The following is a 19,197-nucleotide window of genomic DNA, read 5'->3' on the forward strand; positions in this document are numbered from 1 at the left end:
CCGGCATAGGGAATGCATGGGTGAAGGAGTTTCCAGAACCCTCTGCTGGATACAAAATTTGTCCCCGAAGTAGTCAGGTGGCAGAATTGATGGCTGTGCATCAGGCCATCCTCACTGCTGTCCAACATCAACTCCACGAACTGGTCATAATCACAGATTCGGATTATGTACGGAACGGGTTCGTGGAGCACCTGGTTAATTGGAAAACCAGAGGCATGTTATGTGCTAACAACAAACCCCTGAAACATGGGAAGTTAATCCAAAACATAGATGATCTGGTCACCTCGAATGGGATGACCATCTACTGGAAAAAGATCAAGGGTCATTCCAAAGTAGAGGGACCAGACAAAACTGGAAATGACTTAGCTGATCAGCTGGCTAAAACCGGGGCCATCCAAGGGGATCTAATAGAGATAGAGCCCCTGTTGGGGGAAATCCAGGTCACTGCCATCACTTGGTCCCAGACCAATGCTCACAATGATCTTTCAACTGCACAATAGAGTAAGGAGACCCCTGATGCTGATTTGATTACAGCTCAGAAGGGGGATCCAATAATTGTTAAGTTTTACCAACACATTGAGGACCCTGAGAACTTTCCCCTGACGGATACCGATTACATTGGGAAAGAGGACCTAAGAGTGTTGATGAAATGTCCAAAAAGGTTCCGAATCCAAGACGGTTTGTTGGTAAGGAAACCCCAAGCTGGCCATGATCAGTGGGTGGTCCCTACCTCATTCCAAAGCCTGATGTTAAGTCACGCCCATGATGTGGCCACCGCCGGTCATAGGGGGTTTCACACAACACAGGAAATCTTAAGAGAGCATCCTGGCCACACATGGGGCAGGACCTCGACCAATACTTGAAGGGGTGTCTTGTGTGTGCACAATTTCAGCCATCATCCCTCACACACTGTGCGCCTCTCCAAAAGAGGGGGATGACACTGCCATGGTCAGATTTGCAAATCGACTTTGTAGGCCCTGTAATTCGCTCGTCTAAAGGAAACAAGTACATGTTGACCGTTACGTGCTTGTTTACCAAGTGGGTGGAATGTCTCCCAGCCCCAAACTGCAAAGCAGAAACAGCAGCTGCCCTGATGATTAACCACATCTTTTCCCGTTTTGGTCTACCTCAAAGGATTGAGTCAGACAGAGGTAGCCACTTCACCAGCGAAGAAATGACAAAGATGTGGGAGATACTGGGGGTCAAAAGGAAGTTACATATTGCTTACAGGCCAGCTTCTTCTGGAGCAGTGGAGAGATATAACCGAACCATTGTGAGCATATTAAAAAAGTTTGTGGCAGATTCTGGGCCAAGTTGGGATATCCGATTACCTCTGGTCCTAATGGCCATCAGATCTACCCCTTCATCTGCAACTAAAATGTCACCATTTGAGTTGATGACTGGACGCAACATGGTGCTTCCCCAGCATTTGCTCTACAGAACCCAAGAGCAAACGTTGATAAATGCCTCCACAACTCATGAGTATGTGGAGAATTTAAGGAAACACCTCCAACATGCTTTTGCCTATGCTCAGCGGAATCTAGAAAGATCAGCTGATAGCATGAAAACCCACTACGACCTGAAGACCACCAGGAAGGAATATGATGTGGGAGACCGGGTCTATCTATACAATTTCCAAAGGAACCAGGCCAAACAGCGAAAAATTTTGCCTACATGGAAGGGACCCTTTGAAATTATAGACAAGATCTCCCCTGTTGCATATAAGATCCGCATCCCCAAAGGTAGTTTGGCAGAAGGGGAAGACAAGTGGGTACATATAAATAATTTTAAGTGTTGCCATCCCAGGCACACCCTGCAGCAACTGGAGGAGTCCTCTGCAATACCAGAGGGGGCCGCTCCAGAGTAAGTCAGTTCAAACTCTAAAATATTCCACATATCAAAAATATAGTAACGTAATGCAAATGTTCCCTGTCATATATTGCTTTTAAAATCAGACTGCAAAATGCATTCGGATGTTTAAAATGTACATGTTCGCCACACCATTAATAGCGGTGGAAAAATGTCTAGGAATGTATATTGCCGCTTTTGCTTTATCATCCTAGGAGAGAGGAAACCATGGAGACTGACCAAGGAGGACGACCGGGGACCGGGAGCAGAGACCCGAGGGGCCCGGGGTACCGCCCAATATTCCTATCAGGACCGGCGAGGAGAACCGATCGATCCAACCGGATGGAGGAAAAGATGGTGAACTGTGCCATTTGCGGAATTGGAAGAAGAGGAGGCGAACATCCCAGATCTTGCGAGTTCCATCAGTGAAAGGACAGAATGGCCATCGCAAGAGGGGGGGCTTGTGGGATGTTTTTACCCATGCATCCAAGCCCTGCCATAAAACTGTGCAGTTCTGGCATGGAAAACATCATGATGGCCAGAACTCCCCAGAGAGTGCACAGGGAAAACATGAAGAATAGGCTGCCACCCATTTTTGCCTATGTTGTGAGCACAAGAGGGCACTGCCTAAAACCACCATTGGGCTACACACACAGTAGCCTGAAACCATTGGGAATGGCAAAAAGCAACTCAGAACTGTGGGGAATTCATTTTCTTAATCCCAAAAATGGTTGCAATACCGGTACTCACCACTATCAGAAAGCCGGCGTTTTAAAACCACCAGACTTTTGTGTAAAACTGAACAGAGGAATCCAAACCAGACGAAGGAAAGACTTGCTAAGATGTGGATACAATGTAAAACTATATTCTGAAATGACTTGAAGGAAGTAATTATTTAATGTATAGGTAAAAATTGTAAGTTTGATTTAAACTGGGAACTAAAGTGACATTTAGCTGAATTCTGCCTGACAACTACCCCCGACAGGAGAAACCTGCTCAGCCCCTCTTCCCAGGCCCAGCTGCATCCTGCTGCGTCACCAAAAGGTGTTGACACCTCTCTGATTAGATTAGGGGAGGGGCACTGCAGGAGGTTGCACAAAGCCTTGTCCTGGACTCAGGCAAATGTTATATTGGGGGGGCCGTAAAGTGGCTTCCTCTTGGGAGAAGTGGGAGGAGAAGTGCCTTTGAGAGCCAGCTGAGCTTGGGGGAAGTGGATAAACCAGTTCTTCCACCATGTGATGTGGGAAGCCACACCACTTTTTGACCAGGGCATAAGTTAAAAAGATAGATAACTCATAGTGCGAACTGGTCAAAATTATATAAGTAATATCATTATTCTTGTGATTTTTCTGTGCACGTTTTAAGAGGCGTTAGGACCCTGTGGTGTATTCTGGGGGGTTGCTAGCGGAAAATAGGGTCTTACTCCAAATGTCTACATGTTAAAAATCTGACACTTCATCAGTTAATGTCCATACTCCTTGCGCACATGTGTGTAATTCTTGGTAAATGTCCGATATTGGTAAACCAGTCAAAAAGCGCAAAATGTTGTCATTTTTGAATGCAAGCCCCCAGGAAGATCAGAGGCGGACAAGCATGGGCCATAAGGAATATATAATGTGTACATGTAATTTCAACAAATTGTGTATCTGGGAAATATGTATTTGAATCAAATATAGATTTGTGGGCAAATTGACCAGGGGAGGATCCTCTGACCCATAAACAGACCTCATCATGATGACAATCCATTTCCTTCCCCCAATCATGGGAGAGGGGAGAATTGGGCCAATGACAAGTAGAGAAGGGCAGGCTCAGTTATGCCACGCACACACCCACTTCCAAAACACATAAAAAGAGACTGCTGGGACAGATAGAGACATTCAATTCCATTTGCTGCGGAGCATGCTGACCGACGACTTCAAATCCAGAGATCCAACACTTAGACTTCCAAGCTAAACATAGACTACAGAACTTTGAACCTAGAAGGCCCACTGCAAGCAAAAGTATACTCAGCAGGCCTTCAGAATCCAGCAAACCTAACCAAACTATTCAACAGTTGTTGAATTCTTTGCCAAGAACTGTTGCCGGAACCGTAGACCAGACCCAGACCGCTGTGAGCAGAACCGGTGCCTGATTGACCCGCCGTATCCAGAGAGGCTAGACCAGCAGAGCAGAGCTCACCCAGACGCTGTGAGCAGAACCGCCCAGTCCAGTCCAGTTGACCAGATCCGCGACGAGGCCCATTCATTTCAAAATTAGGAGTGAGTATCCGCCAGAACTGTGCAGAACCCAATCTCTTAGTTAAAATAATCTAATCCAAACTATTTTAACCTAATTAGAACAGCCTCCTAGAAATCGTGTCACCTGTCATATGTAAAGCTGTACAACTGTCACCTGTCAATTCTGAAGCTGCAAGCTGTCACCTGTCATTTTGAGTTTTACTTTAAATCTGAAAATCTACCTTTATTAAATTGTCCGTATCTCTTGAACCGTTTGGGCTAGGAACGTAATTTAACTTTCATTTTAAAGCTGTCATTCTAGGCTTTCCAACGAACCTAGACTTCCTACTCCTTATACTTTTACCGCAGTCGCGATTCACGCACTCGCAAAATTTACCGCGATTTGCGATTTGGCTCAATGTTTTTAAGCAGTTCTGCAATTCAACAACCTGAGGCATTATTGCCATAGCAACAGGTCCTGTTTTAGCAGGAATGAGGGACCTGCCTAAGCAGAAGTAAACCAGAAATAAGCAGTTGGATTGGTTGGGTACTGTCTAATAAGCCACTCAAATTGATTTCTTCTGTGCTGACAGCTAACCTCTTGAGGAAGTGACAGAAGTAACAGTGGTATGATTCTGCTTCCAGTTAATCAAATGTTAATGAACGTTCTTTACAATGAAAGAAACACTTTGAAAGAAATGGATTGAACTATGCCCCACCCCATGTCATCGAGCAATCATTTGTCATGATTGCTAGACGAACATAATGAGCCAAAGCTGATTCACAGCATTTTTCACATGTACAAGATAGATTTGACTTGGTAAAATGATTTGTTCTCATTCTCTGCAGAATGAAGTGTGTACAATCTATAAAGCCTTCAGATTTACAAGCCAAGACTATCTGTAGAAATTGGCTCTTCTATGTATACTAGGCAACAACCTTAGATCAAGCAAAACCAGGCTCTTTTAGTCAAGTCAAACTCATAAGGCAGAAGCCCAGAGGAGAAACCATCAAAATTAAAAGCCTATACTTGCCTTTCATTTCGACATATTGGCCCTGTTTAGCTTCCCACTCCTTAGGAAGGCCTCTTAATCAGCCTGACCACATCATGTGACAAAAGCCACTAGGCAACATCGCCCACTCTCAGAAACTAGGCATGCTCGACACACAATCTGGTTCCACTCTAAGTCTCACTGGTGACCACCGATCACAGTACCTTGGCTCTCCCCAAGCCTCCCTGTCATTCAAGTTCCCACGCAACCTTAGATTGCATGCGCTCCTTGCTTGCTAGGCTGTGTGCATTCCTGCGCATTCCTTGATTGCGTGTGCCCCTCGCGTCCTTCGCCGCATCATGTACGGCACTTTCCCTGATTGAGTGTGCTCCTTGCGCTTAGGCCGTGTGCTTTCCCATGCATTCCTTGATCTCATGTGCTCCTTGCGCTTAGGCCGTGTGTATTCCTGTGCTTTCCTTGATTGTGTGTACTCCTCGCGCTTAGGCCGTGTGCGTTCCCGTGCATTCCTTGATCGAGAGTGCTCCTCTCGCTTAGGCCACGTGTGTTCACTCGCATTCCTTGATCGCGTGTGCTCCTCGCGTTCCTTGGCCGCGTATGTTTCCTCTCATTCCTGGATTGCGTGCGCTCCCTAGTGCTTAGGCCGCATACTGCATTCCCTCCCAACTCTCGGCCTTCTTCTCCACATGTTGTGCGCCCTTTGCTTCCCCTTGTGATGCTGGAAATGCATTGGAGGGACAGGGCCTCCCTCTCCTTGTCCTGTAGTCCTTTTTCCTTTGTGTTCTGTATTGTTTTCTGCCCAGGAGTCCATATGGGACTTCTGGCAGTGCAGCTCTTCCTGTTTTTGGTTTGGTGTACAGACCCATGGGATACCCTTATGGCACCCATGGGTGCGGGTGCCACCTTGTGCCCCTAGTGTATGTTTTTGGGCACCTGTGTGTGGCCCACAGAGCAAGGCATGGGCTGATGGCAGCTCCATGCTAAATTTGACAGGTGCTCTGAGTAGCCTCCATTTTGGGATATCCAGGCCCTGCCATTGGTATCAGTTGATTCCTGATAGGAAACAAGATGACCCCTGTGGCCTCTTGCTTTCTATTGCCTGTAACCTTGTTTTCACAAAGACCTGGGAAGCCCTGACTCTGTCCCTCCCCCCTGTCTGGCTGTTGGGTGGAAGTTCCATATATGGTGTTGTTGTGAAGTCCAGGCCAGACTGGATGGAGCCTTCCCAGTGACGTGACTGTATGTCTTGGGTACACCCTGTGGGTGGGACCTGGGTGAGTGGAGTGTGTGACCAATATGAACTTCTTGTTGTGGATGCCTGGTTTCTGGTGTTTGACACAATGACTGAGACAGCCCTGCCAGAAACTGGTATGAATGCAGTGTGTAGTGTTGAATGGCTGGGTACTTGTCCCAATACACATTCCTTGTTGTGAGTGTCTGAGAGGGAGAAGTATGGCCTGAATGCACTGTATGCCTGATTGACTGACTGACTGCATCAATGCCCTTCTGTATGATTGGCTGCTGAGTGTGACCCAGCAGTGTGGATGAGACGACTTGACGCCCTTGTCGGGCCACAGTTCTTCAGAAACTCTTTGCAGTCCTGAACTATCAAACACTGAGGTGCCCGCACACCTCATCCTCGCAGGACATCGCCGACGAGCACCGCCTGGATCGACGCTGTGGTCTCGGCACCATTGAACTTTTCATCGATGCCGTCAACGCCAAGTTCACCCCAAGTTCACCTTCTTCGATGCCTCTTGATAATCCGTGGCTCCTGCTTTAAAGGGAGTCACTCAAGAAGGATGCATCGACGCCTCATCGAAGAACTCTGCTCTACCAGGTCCATTATAGAAGGAAATAAGACTTATAGAACAATATATGGACTGGGCTTGTGATATATATTTAATTTACAGTTTGCCCAGGTGGGGGGATCTCCACACAGAATTGTGCCTAGTTGGTAGTGATCAACATTCTGCCTATTGTTCTAACCAACTGCTTTCCTCCTATATCTATTGTTGGTTACTTTTATTCCTTGTTCTGTGTGACATTTGACCAGAGTATAGTTGATGCACTTTAATGAGATCTGACAATAATTGTGGCACCACTTTAGAACTGTATATATTTGCCATTGCGGATTTTCTGAGCACAAAGTGAGTTATTGTGATAGTGTACATAACCTTGAATATTAATTATATAAAGACTGTGTTTTAACAAATACAGTGTGTGGACATTCCTTTGTGGGGTCTTGGGGACTACACTGTACTTAGGAACCAGCATGCATCACCTCCTGAGAAGCTAGGCCTTGATTGCTCGACCAGTGCTACCCTATAGAGAATCATGGATGAATATTCGTGAAATGGAGTCACCAGTTTTCAGAGAGTATACCTTGTGGCCATTTAAAGATGACAGCTCATGTCCCAATCAACGTTCATTCCTGTAGGGTGCATGGAGTTCAATCGGTCAATCCAAAATAATTCATGCTGTAACAGTCATTTTGCCATATTTCCTTCTCTTCTTGACAGTGTTACATGTTCCAAAATGATAAATCTGATTTGGGCTATTGAATGTGATTCCCCCAGAAAATGCTGGGCTACTGGTGAGCGGTCATTCTTTAGTCTAATATTTGACTTGTGTTCAGACCAGCGAATTTTCGCTTTTCTTGTTGTCATTCCTACGTAAAAAATCCCACTGGGACATTTGATCCTTTAGATGATATTTTTAGTATCGGAGGTTAATGTGTGTCGTAGTTTGATCTTGTATCCCCTGTGGGGGTGGTTGATGTATTCACCCTTTATCAAATTGTTACAGTTATTGCAGTTATTGCATGGGAGGGTTCCCTTGTGTTTTGAATTTGTGGTTCTTTTTACTGAGAAATCCACTCTAATTAGATTATCTCATATGGATCTGCTTTTGCTATAGGCAAATAGTGGCGGAGTTGGAAATAGTTTTGCCAAAGTTGGGTCCAATGTCAGGATTTTCCAATGTTTATTCACAATCCTCTTTATTTTATTGCTCTGGTTTGAGTAAAATATCACATACACAAGATTTTCAGTTTTTCTCTTTTCTTTGGGACCTAGAGCTTCTTGTCATTGGATCTGTGTGCCTTTACTTGCACATTGTGCGACTGTCAAGCGATCGTATCCTCTCTTTTCAAATGTTGTTAATGTAGTCGGTATCCTCAGAGATGATCCTCTGGTAGCTCAGAAATTGACTGAGTGGAATACTGGAGAAAGTATTTTTTGGGTGAAAACATTTCGCGTGTAGAAGGCTATTTCTATCTGTTGCCTTCATGAAAATTGTAGTCTATAGGTTGCCTTCTTTCGTATAGACTCTTACATCTAGGAAGTCAACAGATGACTTACTCACTTTTGAGGTAAATTTAATTCTGGGAGCCAATGTGTCCATGAAGTTAAAAAAATCATTGAGTTCTTCAAGGGTGACGTCCCAAATGCCTGTACCTGATGAAGAGCTACTCCCCATCGCTGATACCTACACAGGCACTTTCTCCAGACAGACCCTTACCGACACCCTCTTTTTCATTCCCTCTCTGCTGCCAATGGACCCTCCATATGGTCTCTGTTCTTTCTCCTTTTTCCTCTTCACCCATTAATCATGGCACCCGATGGGAGGCCCTCCTGGCCCCCTTCCACTCCTCCAGGACCATCATTAATGTTTACCTAAATGGCAGCGTCTAGGTCCAAGGCCCTCAGGCCAACCTCCTCCTTTTCGATAGACGCTTCCCGCGCCTTATTAACCGCCTTTCTTCTCCCGCTGTCCCTTCTCTACCCTCTTTGGTTCCTCTGCCTCCCTCCTCCTTGGCCACCTCTATGGCTGCCCTGGCTGCTTCTTCGGCCACCCTGTTGCCTCTTCCTTCTGCCACCCCTCTGTCACCCACCTCCTCTCTCTTGGCTACCTTGCCCTCTCCTCCTTCCTCCTCTGCCCACACTCGGGCACCTCCAACACTTCCTCAGGGCGTACCTCTGACCTGTACCCCTCCGCCGAAGTCTTTCAAAGGTGGTAACCTGATCCACATTGCCACTACCCTTTGGACACACAATAAACACATTCCTTTTTTTTTTAAACTTTTGTTTATTGGCAGGAGATCAAAACAGGTACAACACGGATAGCATGTAGGAAAGCAAACAGCATAACAGCACATATATGCATTACATCACAACTAGTATCAACAACACATATCAGCGGGGGGGGACATTGTGGAATAGCTCGAATGGGTCGTGCCTCATGTTGAGACCGGCTGAGCTGGTGAGGGGGCGAAGGTCCACTCAACCCCGTCTTTATTGTTTAGGTAACTGCGAAATTCCGACCAAACATTCCTGGGGCGGGAAGGGATGGGCAGGGATCCGATGTACTCCTCTTCACATGTTTGCACCCACGTGAGGGCCCTCAGCCACATGTTGAAGGAGGGGGGGTTACGGCGCTTCCAGCATTGCAGTATACATTTTTTGGCAACAATAGCACTTACATTTAAGAATTTTGACATTTTTCTTTCATCCTCACCCGACCAAATACCAAACAGCAAGGCTAGTGGGTCCATCTCAACTGGGGAGCCTATTATCTCCGAGAGCGCTTCTGTAATCTCAACCCAAAACGTGTTCAGCGCAGCACAGGACGAGAACATATGACCATGATCTGCCTCATTCAATTTGCATTTCGGGCATGTGTGTGTCGAATTGGGTGTGAATTTTGCCACTCTGTGCGGCGTGTAATAAAGCCTATTGAGAAGTTTGTATTGCATGCAGCGGAACCTGGCGTTAATTGAGACTTTGCGCGTATGTGCACACATTTTGCTCCACATTTCGTCGGAGATCTCCGTGTCTAGTTCCTCAGCCCATGCTTGACGTGTGTCTGGGGACATATTCCCAAGTTTGTCCAGCTGCATTTTATACGGGGAGGATATTATGCCCTTACAGCCTGAGGAGTTAGCTATGCACTGGAGTTCAGGGGAGTCTGGAGGCTCATCCGGGAAGGAGGGCCACATTGCCCGTACCGCTGCTCTCAGCCTGTAGTATTGCAACAAGTCGAGCGCAGAGCTGGGGTGTCCTGAGCGCCATGTTTGGGGGGTGATGAATGTGCCATCAGGATAGAGATCTGTTAGGGCCCGATATCCCAGGCCTTCCCACCGCTGAGAGAGATGTCGATCATGTGTAGGTGGAAGGCCAGGAAATTGCCATAAGGGGAGCCACTTATAATATGGGCGCTGCTCCTGAGTGGAGGAGAGGATATTATTCCATGCCCTAATCGTGGCGGCCACCGGGTCCGATGGGGCATCCGCACGGTATGTATAGTGTAGTAGTAAAGTCATGGCGTGGGTGCTGTCGCCAGCCATTTTCTCTAATTTGACATGTGGGGGCGGATTTGGGTGTGTGTACCAGTGGGTGGCGTGTTGGGCCTGTGCAGCGTTCCAGTAGAGAGTTAGATCAGGGGCAGTGAAGCCCCCTCTTTCGTAAGGCAGGGCCATATGTAGCCACTTCTTGCGGACTGCTCCGGAATGCCATAGAAATTGAGCAAACGCTGTGTGAAGGCTCTTGAAATACAGCTTGCCTGGCCACACTGGCATGTTGGCGAATATGTAGAGAAGCTTGGGGACCGCGATCATTTTAATTAGGGAGAGTCTGCCCGCTAGGGATAGTGGTAGGTTGCGCCACTTAAGCATCTTGGATTCGATGAGCTGAGCCGTGGCTGCGTAGTTGTCTGCCAGCAGGGTAGCTTTAGCCAGTGACACCTGCACCCCGAGATACTTAATTCCGCCCGGGGACCAATGCAGGGGGAACTCACAGGACGGTTGCTGAGTTGTTTTAGTTAGGGGGAAGATTTCGGATTTGGAGTAATTTATGGTAAAGCCCGAGTACATGTCTATTTTTGTTATGTCGCGAATGATAGGGTCCAGGTATGTGGAAGGCTGTCTGACGTAGAGGAGTACATCATCCGCATATAAAGAGATGATTTCTGGTGTATCCTGCAAGCGTACGCCCTTACGAGTATGTTGGTTCCTAACGTGATCGGCCATGGGTTCGATGGACAGCGCAAAGAGGATGGGGGAGAACGGGCAGCCCTGGCGGGTACCCCTGTGTAATTCGAAAGGGGAGGAGGGGACGGAGTTGATTAGCACCCTAGCCGACGGTCTTGTGTACAACAGCTTTATATAGGAGATCATGTTCAGTCCTATCCCCATTTTCTCCAACACAGCCCATAAATATTGCCATGAAACCATATCGAACGCCTTTTGGGCATCTAATGTGACTGCCACTGCGTCGGCGTTTGGATCAATTCTAGACAGGACATTAAAGAGGCGCCGGATGTTGAGTGCCGTAGAGCGACCAGGGACGAATCCGCTTTGGTCGGCATGGACCAAGTAGGGCATGGACGGGAGAAACCTATTGGCAATTACTTTGGCGAAAATCTTCGTGTCGGTGTTGATAAGCGACAGAGGTCTATAGGAACCACATTCGTCTGGGGGTTTTCCAGGCTTAGGGAGGACGGTGATTAATGATTCTCTTAAAGAGGGAGGGAGGGAGAGTGAACGGAGTGATTCCGTCCAGACCCCGTGTAGTATGGGCGCTAATATGGCAACATGCTCTTGGTAGAACTCAGCTGTGAGCCCATCAGGACCAGGAGCCTTGCCTTTTGGGAGATCTGAGATCACCCAGACTATCTCCTCTAGGGAGAACGGGGCGTCAAGGAGTTCTTTGGTGTTTTGGGAGATTAGGGTCATAGGGATAGACTCCAATAGGTCATCAAGGTCACGGGTTGTTTGCTCTGGCTGGGGACCGTATAGGTTGGCGTAAAAGCCGGCAAAAGTGTCGAGGATAGCCTGGTCCGACCAGTGTCTCACGCCCTTCTCGTCAATAACACTATCAATCCTGGTCCTACCTCCCTCAGATCGCACCAGTTTAGCCAGGGTCCTGCCCGGCCTATCGCCTTCACCATACCTTCGGGCCGCCGCGGGGCGAGCATAGTACCTCACTTCACTCAGGGCATGTATTTCAAATTGTTCCAGTTCTGTTCTATTCTTCGCTAGGGTTGCAGGTGCTGGATTGGAGGCGTACTCTCTTTCTAGGTTTTTAAGCTTAATTTCGGAGTCATTCAGAGCCTGCCTTACGGCCTTGAGGACCCCTGCTTCCCTGGAGATAAACATTCCCCTGATATGAACTTTGAATGCCTCCCACCGGGTCCCCTCGGGCGTGTCGTAGGTGTTGTTATTTTCAAAGAACAAGACTATGTCCGCAAGAATCTCAGCCCTAAAGTCTATATCTGACAAGGCGTCGGGTTTGAAGCACCATGCGCGACGGGCCTCAGGGGCATTACCAAGTTGAATCTGTAGCAGCACGGGGGAGTGATCGGAGAGCGTACGCGGAAGGATCCTGACATCCGAGACCCTGCCCATTCGGTCCCCCGACAGGAAGAATAGATCTATCCTCGAGGAGCTATCGTGTACCGTAGAGTAAAAGGTGTAGTCCCTCTCCTGGGGGTGGAGTGTCCTCCAAGCATCGTGCAAGTTCAGGGAGCCCATATGAGTTTGAAGCCGTTTAGCAGCACGGGACATGGGTCTACGGGCAGTGGTCGTTCTGTCCAAGGTCGCATCAAGTATAAGGTTCATGTCTCCGCCCCATATGATGGGGACATCGACATATTTCATGAGAATGGCAGATATTGTATCCATAAACTCCGGGGAGTCAATGTTGGGGGGCATACGAATTCACAAGCAGGCATTCTTTGTTAGCTAAAGTACAGTGTAGAATCACATATCTACCTTCTGGGTCGATGTGGGATGTATGAAGTGTGAACCCAACAGACTTGTGAATAAGGGTAAGTACCCCCCTGGACTGGGTGGAGTACTGAGTGTAGTATCTTTTAGGGCCCCAGGTCTGTGCGAGGTTTGATGACAGGAGTTTCTGAGCGTGAGTCTCCTGCAATAGGAGCACTTTGATCCCATGTCTCTGTGCGTACGCTGTTATCCTACGAGATTTAGTGAAATTGGTCAGACCCCGTACATCCAGGTCAGCACTCTAGTAGCCATACCAAAGAGTTACGGAACATCCCAAATGTAGAATCTCACTTCAATAACCACCAGGAGCGCTAGAATGAAGCAGATCCACCACCCTGCCGCACCCGTCAAGACCATCCTGCCTTTTTGTGTAAAGCAAACCCCAACTGTCCCTCCCCCCACCCTCACCGCCCAGTAGTGACTAGCAGTGCTTTGACACCCACCCTTAAAACAACCTGCGTGCCATCCCCAACTCTGCAACGCCAAAAACATAGCCCAACCGGGGCTTGGTAACACAACCCTCGCCATAAGTGGCATTGCAGCTGCAGTGGGGGCTGCTGCTGCCGTCTAGTCCACCATTGTGTGATCTTTGCATGGTAAAGCATTGTTACAGTTTTCAATTTTTCCCGACCAGTAAAGTGGGGGTTACAAAAAGGAGGATAAACCATATTGTTCGAGATAGCAAGGACGAAATTGGAGCCAGCAAGGACAGTGCGTAACAGTGCGGCCCAGCTCACAGCCTCCAGGCCCGGATTGTGGGATCAGAGACCCAAGATACAGGTAGACATCTCCCACCGGAGATGAAATGCTAGATATGGGGCCATGAGGACGAGGCAGGCCAACCAGAAGGAAGTCGGGGGGGGCCAGCAACAGTTTGCAAATGGGCAGTCCCCGGTCGCCCCGAACACCAGAGGTCCACGAAGGAGCACAGGAATTACAGCTTCAGTCGTCTCCAATTAGCTCATCCGGGGGATTTGGCAGTGGGATCTGTGCTTCGATAAACTTAACAGCCTCATCAGGGACCATAAAGAAATAGCTTTTATTGCGGTGGATGAATTCCATACGAGCAGGGAAAAGCATAGAGTATTCAATTTTTCTCTCTCTCAGCATCTTCTTCACCCCGCCAAATCGGCGCCTCTCCATTTGTACTCCCACCGAAAAGTCAGGGAAGATCCTGACGATTTGTGATTTAAGCCTTAGCTCCCCCCTCTCTTTGGCCAGTCGGAGTATATGGTCCCTGTCTTTGTAGCTCAGTAGCTTTGCAATGATCGGTCTGGGGAAGTCGCCTGGCTTAGGCCGGGGTGCCAGGGAGCGGTGCGCTCTCTCGACTGTAAAGAATGGTGAAAACTCGGGATTGCCAAGGAGATCCCTGATGAGCTGTTCGACCGCCAGCTCCATGCGACCCTTCAGTGCAGACTCGGGAACCCCCACAATGCGAATGTTGTTCCGCCGTGATCTAGATTCTAGGTCATCATTCTTGGCCTTGACCTGTTTCATGTCATGGACGAGCTCAGTAACTGTGTTTTGGAGAGTATGAATATGATCCTCGCTGGCCCCTATCCTCTGCTCCGTTTCAGTGATCCTGGTCCCGTGTTGGTCAACCTTAGCTCGTAGGGAGGCTACATTAGCATTGATGTCGTCAAACTTTTCATGGAAGGATGCGAAGTTTTTCGCCATGGACTCCATCAAGGTGTGTGGGGGGTCCGGGAGGGCCTCGCTATCTTCCTGTGTCGCAGAGGAGGACGCCGGGTCCTCCCTAAGCGCCGCTTTGGCAAACTCCATGGCGCCCACTTTATTAGCACCCCGTGCTCTGCTGGACATGGCCAAGGTAGGGGAACCCGTTCACCCCGGCAGAGATGAGGATGTTCGGCGGCTGGGGCGTTGCGAGGGGTGTGGCAGCAGGTCAGCGGCAGCAGTCTATGGGTGTTGTGGGATCAGAGAGCCTGGTAGTGCGGCGATTGGGCGGAGAAGGCGGGTTATGGTGGCAGCGAGGTGGCGTAGTCTTGAGCGGGAGGCGACGAGGTGGAAGAAGTGGGAGAGCAGGCCCAGTTGATAGATGGAGCTGTGGGGGTCGCGGGCACGCAGACACTCACGGGGCTGGCCCCGCCGCCAATCAGGTGAGTGGGGCACTGTCCACTCCGGCGGCGCCACGAGGTCTGCCAGCCAGCTGCTGGAGCCCCGGAGCGGCGACTTGCAGTGAGAGATGTGGCTAGGGCGTAGAGGTGGGCGCCGTTCCAGCGGCAAGGCGAGGTATAGGGGGCCGTAGAGAGCCCAGCTCCTTTGTAGGCAGCCCCACAGTGGGCGACGTAGGCGCACAGTTAAGATGCGAGCAGCTGAGGGAATGGGGCCTGCACCCGAGGGAAGCAGAGGGGGGGGCCCCCAGCGTATCACCCAGAACCCACCTTCCAGCCCGTAGGGGGGGCGAGACAGTTGTGTCCTCCGGAGGTAGAAGGGGTGCAGGTCTGCAGGCGGCGGCCGTCCGGCGGCGTGATCTTCGTGGGCCCGGGGAGGCGGTAGAGGTTCCCCCAGATGCGCCTCCCGGATGGCGTCGCTGGCACCCCTCTCCGCGGGGGCGCCCGGGGTCACAGGCGGCCGCAGACACGGTCAGCGGTACAGCCCGCACCGGCCTCAGGCACCAGGCTGGAAGGCGGCGCCCGTATGGGGGGGGCAGGGAGCCTCCGGGCCGCGGCGCACAGGCAGGCTGGAACGTCGCAGTGTCACGGCAGCAGGCGGCCCGCAGAGTCAGTCGCCCCGCCACAGGCCAGCGACCGGCCCACAGGCGCTCCGGGGGACGGTCTCCGCAGCAGGGAAAGCCTCAGGCGGCCGCGGATGGCGGCATACAGGAGTCAGGTGCCGGGGCGCCTCCCGGAGCCGGTGGTCGCAACAGCAGCGGCGAGGTCACGGAGGGAGGCCGCACTCCGATGACAGCCGCGCGGTCTCCAGGCACCGATTCAGCCCGGGATTGCGGGTGCGTGTAGAGGGCGGTTTCAGCAGCAGAATCGCAGCAGTGGCTGTAGCTGGCAGTCCGGATCAGCACCGATGCGAAGAGGATTCTGGTGGACCACGACGGAGCTCACCAGATAAGCAGCCATTTTCCTTGGCTGCTCAACAGCGCCCCCCACAATAAACACATTCCTAATGATGGACTATGCATATATAAAGGGACGACAGCCGGGGGCACCGGACCCCAGCCGCCCCCTTTTTTTAAAATAACATTATGTTAACAGAACCTCACATCGGGTCAGCATTCAGTGATCACTATTCTGGGGAGACACTCCTTGGCCATTTTAGTAACGTATACCAACAACCTGCACTTGGGAAACACGTATGATTGGATTGAGAAAAAGATGTTTATTACACACGTAATAAAAAGCAGGCATACATTTGCTTTAGGAATAACACAGAGAGTGCGGGCCAGATCTTACTCTCTCTTTTGCCTCTCTTCATTCTTTCCTTATCTTTTGAATGATCGCAATGGAGGCATGATGCCTTTCAGTCAACTTGGCAACGCCGTACCATTATACCATTCATACTTCCAAAAATATTAATGGCCACGTCGACCACAATACAATCACCACTTCATTCATCTAAATATATGTGCACAATATGGTCACTAATTGGCCATTTTCTACTTCTACTTCATTGACTCCCCCCGTGCCTCCAGCCCTCCCCTGAACTCCCAGGATCCACAGAATGGTAGATTCTGAGTAGACGTGGCAACAGACTCAGCCGATCCAAGCACTGGGAATACCACACGCTTTTGACTACGGATGCAGAATTCTGGCAGGAAGACACGCCAGGTGTCCACAAGCCCCCGCTCGCAAAAATGGCAGCTAGAGGTATGTCTGCTTACAAGAATTTTGTGTCGCAAAAATGGCAGCTAGAGGTATGTCTAATTACAAGATTTTTGTGTCCGTAATTCAGCGCTCCTTCCAGCGCTTTATACTAGATAAAGGGTTCATGCCTCATGCAGTTTGCCATCTGCATTTCTTTTCACAGCAGAGTTAATCATACTAGCGCGATCCTTGACAGAATGTGAACTGAAGGATCTCATGAAGCGCTTCTTTTCCTGGGTGTCGACAGTAACGTACTCCAGAAATCTCCTCAAGCAAAAAGAGAGATTCACAACCCTGAGCGCAGGTATTCACCTCTCAATATATCCGCTCTGTGTTTCTGCACAATTCACTCTCTACTAATAAACAAAATGTGTTACTTATGCTATGATCCCACCAGGGGCATTATTATTTAATAGTTTCACTATGGCATGGGTTCAAAATAACTTCACACCCACTATCTACGCACATATAGATATGACTATGTGACTAAAAATAAAAGCATTTTACAGGATCATGAACTATATGCTGCACCTGAAAATAATTTTTTGTTGTATTCCAAAAACCACTCTTTTGGTTTCCTTAGTTGCCGCCCAAGTAATTCGGGACGTGGTTTCCCGAACTCTGCAGCCCCGTGCTATATGCGAAAACTGAGAAGAAAAAAGAGACCTCCATGCTCTAAATCTTAAATCTTGCGAACCACGAACAAGGTACCTAATAGGCAGCATGTCTGCCTTCACCCAATTGCTCTATCTATCCTGTGCCAATAACTGATAATCACTAAGGAACTGACCAGGCAACGGTATACTTTCTCATTTGCCTCCACAGTGGCCAGTTCCTTCACATAAAACATGCAATTCATTGACAGTCAGAGGGCCTCATTACGAGTACGGCAGTAGAGGGTTAACGGCACCGGTAAGGATGCCGATGCCGTTAACCCCCTACCGCCGCATTCAGAGGTCCCTTAGTGGGAACCGCTAAGGGACCAGGGAGCTAATAACGGGCCTGCTATTTGCGGGCCTGTTATTAGCTCCTTCCCCATTTCCATTGAGCCCTATGGGGGCTCGAATGGGAATGGGGAATGGTTTTCAGAATGGGGACTTACCGGGTCCTCCAAGGTTGGAATGACCCGGTAAATCCCCATTCCGTTTACCCGGACCCGGGCTTGGAGGCAGCCATTGCGCTAATAGCACCATGGCTACCTCCAAACTTGTAATGAGGCCCAGAGTCAGCCCACCCCTCTCATAGGGGTTCGCCGTACCTGGAAACAAGGCCACACATTTGGCATACCCCTGTCTGAGGTACAGGGTGATTACTGTGTGGTTACTTGTCTCTCAAAATTGGTAGCAGTAATGTACATCTTTTTTTAAAAAAATGCCCTCTTGTGTCATGTCTAAAATTCTGATACATATCTGTATCTTTTCTCTGCCTCCATCCCCCCCTAGGATCACGAGATTGGTCTGCCCTGAGGAAGGCTCAGCATTGTTGCCACAAATCCTGGCAAGCCAAAACGTGTACTAGTGCCAGTTGTGTTTAATGAAATATAAACGAGCACTGTTTAAAAAATGTCTAGCTTGATCACACACAAACGTAGGCAGACTATAGACAGGATCATTTATTGATTGTGATTCTAGAACACAGAAAAACAAAAACAACTTTTGAAAAACAAAAACAACTTTTTATGATTGTCTGATTTAAATTCATGTGCTTTTTCTGTTCTTAAATTCAACTTTTTGTATTTTCACTTGCAAATTGTATTTCATCTTTATGTTGATTCAATTCTGTTTGTCTCTTCATCTTTTGCAAACCATATTTACTTTATGTTAATTCCAAAAACAGTTTTTACTCTTTTGAAAACATACTGGTTTTAAGTTTTAGGTATTTTCACTGAATCGATACCAGTCAATGTTTACTGCATTACTATTAATAAATGATGACATACTTAGACACTTGTTTAGGGTTCTTTTTACTTCTGACTCATCAAGCACATCATTAGATGAGCTCATATGGAACAAGTTACTTACCTGTAACTGTTGTTTTCCAGCATGGGTCTGGCATGGTCACATGCTCATGAATATTCCCCGTCGTCAGGCTGGGAATCCTCGGTAAAGAAAAAATCAGTTTCAGTTTTGTTTCTGAACTTTCTTTCTCCTAATAATCAATCACTGGGCTCTGGGTCATACTGCCCCCAGCCAATGACTTCTCTCTACCTAAGCCCCTCCTCTGGCAGCCATCTTCAGATTTGGTAGCACGTAAAGCGGCAGTAGGACCAAGAGAAGAGCCGCAGAGGGGTAGGAGGGAGGGTTCGCATGTTGATCCATGCCAGACCCACGCTGGAGAACAACAGTTATAGGTAAGTAACTTGTTCCTTCTCCAGCATTGTGTCTGGCATGGATTCACATGCTCATGAATACAAGAATACATAGAAGTACACACATGCACAACCACGGGAGGTGGCAAGGCTCAACATTAAGCAATTATATCAACTCAACATTAAGCATCTA

This window comes from Ambystoma mexicanum, chromosome 7q (assembly GCF_040938575.1).
Source record: "Ambystoma mexicanum isolate Mex_15411 chromosome 7q, UKY_AmexF1_1, whole genome shotgun sequence".
NCBI classification, from domain to species: Eukaryota; Metazoa; Chordata; class Amphibia; order Caudata; family Ambystomatidae; genus Ambystoma; species Ambystoma mexicanum.